Source organism: Orycteropus afer, unplaced genomic scaffold, assembly GCF_000298275.1.
Source record: "Orycteropus afer afer isolate SDZICR_OR568_19922 unplaced genomic scaffold, OryAfe1.0 scaffold00623, whole genome shotgun sequence".
Classification (NCBI taxonomy): domain Eukaryota; kingdom Metazoa; phylum Chordata; class Mammalia; order Tubulidentata; family Orycteropodidae; genus Orycteropus; species Orycteropus afer.
Genome location: NW_006922210.1, coordinates 855,473 through 863,048, shown reverse-complemented (window position 1 = coordinate 863,048; position 7,576 = coordinate 855,473).

Genomic DNA, 7,576 nt, shown 5'->3' with positions numbered 1-7,576 from the left:
GTACAAAAAGACTTGGTCACAAAAGTGAGTGATCAACATGCCAGAATTGAGGAGGAGGAAAACAGAGAGGTACATGGGAGGCAAAGAAACAAAGATGAACCTTTTTGCATTACAGTACTGTATTGTCAGTGATGGCAAACATTGATCTACAGGTGGATAGGTGGGTGAACAGTCTGAATACCAGGTATATCTAGGCAGAGGAAATGTGCCATCACCATATATAGGGTTGGCAGACAACGTTTCTACAAGTGTATTTGTATGTGTTGTAAGAATGTCCAGGTGTGTGGTGGTTAAGTTTGTGTGTCAACTTGGCAACAGTATCATTAATACTACACCTCAATATAAAACAAAAATCATCACAGCTGGATCGATAAGCAGCATCACAATAAATGAAGAAAGATTGAAGCTTTTCAAGATTTCATATTACTTGGATCCACAATCAACACCATGGAAGCAGAAGTCAGGAAATCAGACATGGTATTGGTATTGAGCAAATCTGCTGCAAAAGACCTCTGTAAAATGCTGAATAGCACAGATGGCCCTTTGAAGCCTAAGGCGTGCCTAACCTAAGCCATGCTATTTTCTATCACCTCATATGCATATGAAAGCTGGACAATGAATAAGGAAGACCGAAGAAGGGTTGATGCTTCTGAGTTTTGGTGTTGGTGAAGATTACTGAAAGTACCATGGTGTGTTAGGCTGAGTTCTCTAGAGAAGCAAAACCCGTAAAGCTTATATAGATAGAGAGAAATTTACCTTAAGAAAATGGCTCACACACTTATGTTGTTGTTGTTATGTGCTGTCAAGTTGGACCCGACTCATAGTAACCCCTCCTTGGGTTTCCGAGGCAGTATCTCCATGGAAGTAGATTGCCCTATCTTCCTTCTGAGGAGTGGCTTGTAGGTTTGAACTGCCAGCCTTCTGGTTAGCACTCAAGTGCCTTAGGCACTACACACACTTATAGAAGCTGGCAAGTCCCAAGTTCCTGGATCAAACGTCAAGCTGGAGGCTTTTCCCGACTCACGCAGCTGCAGGGGCTGACAAGCTCAAGGATATCTGTTGACTATGACTGATGGCTAATCCAAGATACCAGGCCAAATGGTGGATTTTTTGCTCATATTGTAGGCAACACAACAGGATCCGGATCCACTGAAGAGTCTTTTTCCCAGGATGTCCGTAATATATTGGAAACATCCCACACCTCTAGGGAAACTCCCTTTCAATGGATTGGCTGCTCAAAATATATTCATCCGATCTCATCATGAGAAAAACCACACCACAACTGCTTAAACCACTAGGAATCATGGTCCAGCCAAGTTGACACACAACCCCAACTATCACACATGGATTGCCAGAAGAACAAACAAATCTGTTCTGGAGGAAGTACAAGCCGGAATGTTCCATGGACATGAGAATGGCCGAACTTTGTCTCACCTATTTGGGTCATGTTGTCAGAAGGGACTATTCCTCGGAGAAGGATATCATGCTTGGTAAAATGGAGGGTCAGAAAAAAAGGGGAAGACCCTCAGTGAGATGGATTGACACAGTGGCTGCAACAATGAGCTTAAATACAGCAGGGATTATGAGGATGGTGCACAACTAGGTAGTGTTTCGTTCTGCTGTGTGTTCTGTTCTTAGGGTCACTATGAGTTGGAGCCAACTTGATGACACCTAACAATACCAACAACAATACTTACTCTCCTTCTTCTTCTATTGCTCTCAGTGAAAAGATACAAATTGTTGTATCTTGGATAGCCACTTGCGAGCTTTTAGGACCCTAGACACTACACAATGAACTAGGGTAGAACAGAAGCACTAAACATGTCATTAGGCCAATTAATTAGTATGTCCCATAAACCATGATGGTAAACTTCCAAAGCAAAGAACCATATTCCATGAGGTGTTTGGTTATACATAAGCAGCCTCACCAACTACTTTTTTTTTGTTGTTGTAAGTATATCTATCACACAACTTTTGCAAATTCAACTTTTTAGCAGTGTACAAATTATTGACAGCAATTACATTAATAAACTATGAAATCCTACCCTTAATCAATGTGATTTTTCCATCACTGTAAACTGAAAATCAATGCTCCATAAGAAATAAACCCTTCCTAACCCCCTTCCGGAGTTCTGGTAGCGTAGTGCCTAAGGCACTTGACTGCTAACCAGAAGGCTGGTGGTTCAAACCCACCAGCCACTCCTTGGAAGGAAGGTTGAACAATCTACTTCTGTAGTGATACCACCTTGGAAACCCAAGGAGGGTTGCTATGAGTCAGGTCTGACTTGATGGCACATAACAACAACAACAACCCCCTTCCTCTTGCCCCTGATAACCACTAAGAAATTTTGGTCTCCATATATTTGCCCATTCTTGTCTTTTTATAGAAGTGACATCATACCTTATTTTTCCTTCTGTGACTGACTTATTTCACTCAGCATAATATCTTTGAGTTCCATCCATAATGTAGTGTACCTCAAGACTTCATATCTCTTACTAGCTGAGTAGTATTCCATTGTATGTATGTACCACATTTTGTTTACCTGTTCATCCATGCATGGGGTATTTAGGTTGTTGCCACCCTTTGGCTGGAGTGAATATTAATAGTGCTGCAGTGAACATTGGTATATAGGTCTGAGTCTGCACTTTCAAGTCTTTGGGGCATACACGTATGAGTAGAATTGCTGGGTCATATGGTAGCTCTATTTTTAGTTTTTTTGAGGACCCACAACACTGTTTTCTACAATAACTGTACCATATTTTCATTTCCACCAACAATGGATAAGGGTTCCAATTTCTCCACATCCTCACCAACATTTGTTATTTTCTGTTTTTTTTTTTTTTTTCAGTCTTAGCTATCCTAATGGGAGTGAAATGGTATCTTATTGTGGTTTTGATTTGCATCTCTCTGATTGCTAATGATGTTGAGGACATTTCATGTGTTTAGTGGCCATTTGAATGTCTGGCGAGATGTCTGTTAAGTCCTTTGCCCCCTTTATTATTGGGTTATTTGTCTTTTTGTTGTTAAGTTGTCAAAGTTCAATAAAGATTTAAATTTTTATGTGATATGTGGTTTCCAAAGATATTCTCCCAGGTGGTAGCTTGTCTTTCAGTCTTCTGGTATAGTCTTTCAATGAATAAAAGTTTTTAATATTTATGAGGTCCTATTTATTTATTTTTTTCTTTTCTGTTTGTGCTTTTGTTATTATATTAGATAATCCATTGTTAAAAGTTGCCCTGATAGTGTTACCCCTGCATTTTCTTTTAATAATATGATGGTTTTTAGTTTTCACATTTAGGTCTTTAATCCATTTTGAATTAATTTTTGTATAAGGTGTATCCTGTTTGATTTTTCTGCATGTGGAAATCCCATTTTCTCAACACCATTCTTCTTTTCTCATCTAACTCACTCTTATCAAAAATTAGTTGACCATAAATGTGTGTGTTTTATTGTTGGATTTACAGTGCAATTCCATTGGTCTATGGGTCTATTGTTATATCAGTAAGAGGCTTTTGTTATAATTTTAAAATTATGAAGTGTGAGTCCTCTTACTTTGTTCTTCTCTTTCAACATTGCTTTAGCTATTCAGGAGTTCTTGCCATTCTATATAAAGTTCAGGGTTGATTTCTACATTTCTGTAAAGAAGGCTGTTGTAATTTTGATCAGGATTACTTTGGTTACTTTGGGTATTCTTGATGTCTTAACAATATTAAGTCTTCCCAACCATAAGCATGTAATCTTTCCATTTATTTAAGTGTTCTTTATCCTCTTTCAGCAGTGTTTTATAATTTTCATAGTATAAGTCTTTTATATCCTTTTATAGTAAATTTGTTACTGGGTATTTTATTCTCTCAGATGCTGTTGTAAATGAAATAATTTCCCTTTCAGATTTCTCACTGCTAGTGCATAGAATCTCAACAGATTTTTTGTTATTGTTGTTGTTGTTGACTTTTTACCTTGCAATTTTTAAAATTTCCTCTATTAGCTCCAGAAACTTCCTTGCAGACTATTTGGGATTTTCTATATAAATGATCATGTCATCCTCAAATAGATATAATTTTGCTTCCTCTTCTCCAATATGTATACCATTTATGTCTTAATAATCTGGCTAGGATTTCTAATACAATAGTTAATAGAAATGGGGAGAGCACACACTCTTGTGTTGTTCCTGATTTTGAGGGGAAAACTCTCAATCTTTCTCCATTAAGTATAATGTTTGCTGTTGGCTTTTCATATATGTCCTGAATTCTATTGAAGAACTTGCCTTATATTCCAGTCTTCTTCAGGGTTTTCATCAAGAAAAGGTGTTGGAATTTTGTTCTTGTTATGTGCTGTTGGGTCGGTTCTGATCCATAGAGACTGCCCAGTCCTGCACCATCCTCACAATTGTTGCCATTTGAGGCCATTTTTGCAGGAATGATGTCAAGCCATTTCACTGAGCGTCTTCCTCTTTTTCGCCTACCCTCTACTTTACCAAGCATGATGTCCTTCTCCAGGGACTGGTCCCTCCTAATAACATGAGCAAAGTTCGTGAGATGAAGTCTTACCATCCTTGCTTCTAAGTAACATTCCAACTGTGATTAATTGTGGCATCAATTCTTCTTCCCCAGTCATATTTTGAGTGCCCTCTAACCTAATGGGCTCATCTTCTGATACTATATCAGATAATGTTCCACTGCTATTCAAAAGATTTTCACTGGCCAATTTTTTCAGAAGTAGATCACCAGCTCCTCTTTCCTAGTCTGTCTTTGTCTGGACTTTGTCTCCACTGAAACCTGTCTACCATGGGTGACCCTACTGATATTTGAAATACCAGAGGAATAGTTTCCAACATCACAGTAAACACAAACCACCCACTATGACAAACCAAATGATGAATGGGTGGAATTTCATTCATCAAATGCTTTTTCTGTGACCATAGAGATGATTATGTGGTCCTTTTCCTTTGTTCTACTCTGTTGATATGGTATATTATGTTGATTGATTTTCTAACGTTGAATCATCCCTGCATTCCTGGACTAAATCCCACTTGGTTGTGGTGGATGACTTTCAATATGCTGGTGGATTCTGTCCACTCCTATTTTGTTGAGGATTTCTGTATCTATATTCATAAAGGATATTGACCTTTTTTTTTTTCCCCCGTGGTGTCTTTGTCTTATTTTGCTATCAGGTTATGTTTGTTTCATAGACTGAATTAAGGAATATTCCCCCCCTTCTATATCTTTTGGAAGAGTTTAAACAGGATTAGTATCAGTTCTTCTCTAAATGTTTGGTAGAATTCTCCAGTGAAGCCATATGGTTCAGGACTTTTTTGTTGTTTTTGGAAGTTTTTTTTTTTTTTTTTTTATCACAATTCAATTTGTTCACTTGTTATGTGTCTGTTGAGATTTTCTCTCCTTTTGATTCTGTTTGTGTGCTTCTAAGAATTTGTCCATTTCACCTAGGTTATCCAGTTTGTTGTTGTTGTGGTAGTTAAGGTTATGGATCAACTTGGCTGGGCTGTGATTTTAAGTGGCTTGGGAGCTGTGATATAGTTATTACCCATTATAAGTTTGGATATGGTGGAATTTCATATGAGCAGTTAATCAGTCGAAGGGTAGTTGCTTTCAGGGTGTGGCCTGCTTCCAGTATATATGGAATGGATCCTATATTTAGCCCAGTCATCATCTCCAGTTCCTTGTCTTGAACCAGTGACCTGCTGTGTTGCCTGCCAATCTTGGGATTGTTGCCTTCACAGTGAGCCAATGATTTATTGCCTGTCAGTCTTGAGTCTATCAGCCCCTGCTGCCACATGAGTCAGGGATGCCTCCAAATTGCTCCAGTGGGTCTGGAAGGCAGAGCTGAAGCCCAAAGTTGAGGAGCTTCCACCCAGCCCCTAGAGATGGTGCTCTGAACTTGGACTTCTAGCATAGTCTTCCCCTATAGTCGGGCATCTGAATTCAGACTTCTAGCCTCCTAAACTGTAAGAGAATAAATTTCTGTTTGTTAAAGCCATCCACTTGTGGTATTTCTGTCATAGTAGCACTAGAGAACTAAGACAATGATGAATGGGTAATATTAAATTGAGCTGATGAGTCTTATTACAGAAATCCAATATTTTCCTTGTAAAGCCCCCGAGGTTTATATAAGGAAATCTTTTTTTTTAATAAAGAGAAGAGTGGTTCTGAGGCACATACTTTTTAGTATCTTGGCCAATATCAACTAGTTGTATGACCTTGGGTAAAGATCTTAATCTTTCTCAACCTCAATTTACTCAGGGTTAAATGAGATCACATATGTGAAATCTTGAAATACAGTGCCTGGCAAAAAGTAGGATCAATCAATGCTGGTAATTGAAATGGATTCTTAAGAACCACAAATGACAGAAAAGATCAATCTTTCCCTTGCTATTTATTTTCCTATATAGTATGGGCTAACACACACACTCACAGAAACACACACACATGGGACACTTCTTGAATAGATTGGTTGAACACATAGGTCTCAGTATATCATAGACTTGGGGTCAATACCCAGAACCAGCTAAGTAACTTTGGGAATACCACTTAACCTCATTAAACTGTATCTTCATATGTTAAGAAAAAATTAGCATTAATAAAATCTATCTTATAGACTTGTAATTTACACAAAGTCCTTAACCCTGAACAGGCTCTTAATATAATAGACATTGTTATTGGACTTCCCCAAACTCACATATTTGCCTTTGCTATTTCAACTACCTAGAAACCTTTTGTCCTTTATCTTAAATCCTATTAAATCCTTCAAAACCTAGTTCAGTTATCACTTTCTCCAAGAAACCTCACTCGACACTTCCTCATCTAAATCAGTGCACATCAGTATTTTCTGCTTTCCTCTATTACATCACTTTTCACAAATATTGAGTTAAATTTGATGAATGAAATGGGGAAATAATATCTCAGTAAGTGAAGCTTATTTATGGACAGCCTCTAGCAAAATACGGCATCTCTGGAGAAATAAATATAACATTTGCATTTCTTTCTGTGAGTATTTCCTAGTATGTGATTTGTGGAATAAAATTTTGAGGACTTAGTAGCTGTTACCTGATGAAGGTTCTGTGTTCCAAGAAGTGCTGAACAGTTTCTCAGAGTTTCTAATATACTAATGGTCATTTTGAATCTCCAAGACAATGCATAGCCTACAGTTTCTGCCAGATACTGAGCAACATGGCTTCTTCCTGGCTGAATTTAGCAACTAGCACAGTCTCTGGCATGAAGTGACTCGTTAAAAAATATTTATTGAATGGGTCAGGTTAAATGAGTAATGTATCGTCTAGGAGAGAGATCATTTTTTCCAGTTTAAAATTGTTAAAATTTATTTTGTTCTTGTAGGAGCTCGTGGCATAGTGCTTAAAGCATTTGACTGCTAACCAGAAGTCTGGCAGTTAGAACCCACCGGCCACGCCTCAGAAGGAAGGTTGGGCAATCTATTTCCTTCCCTAGTGATAATACCTTGGAAACCCAAGGAGGGGTCACTATGAATCTGACTCCACAGCAGTGGTTGCATTTTTGTTGTTAAGAATATACATAGCAAGTTCTGGCAAGATGGCAGACTAGG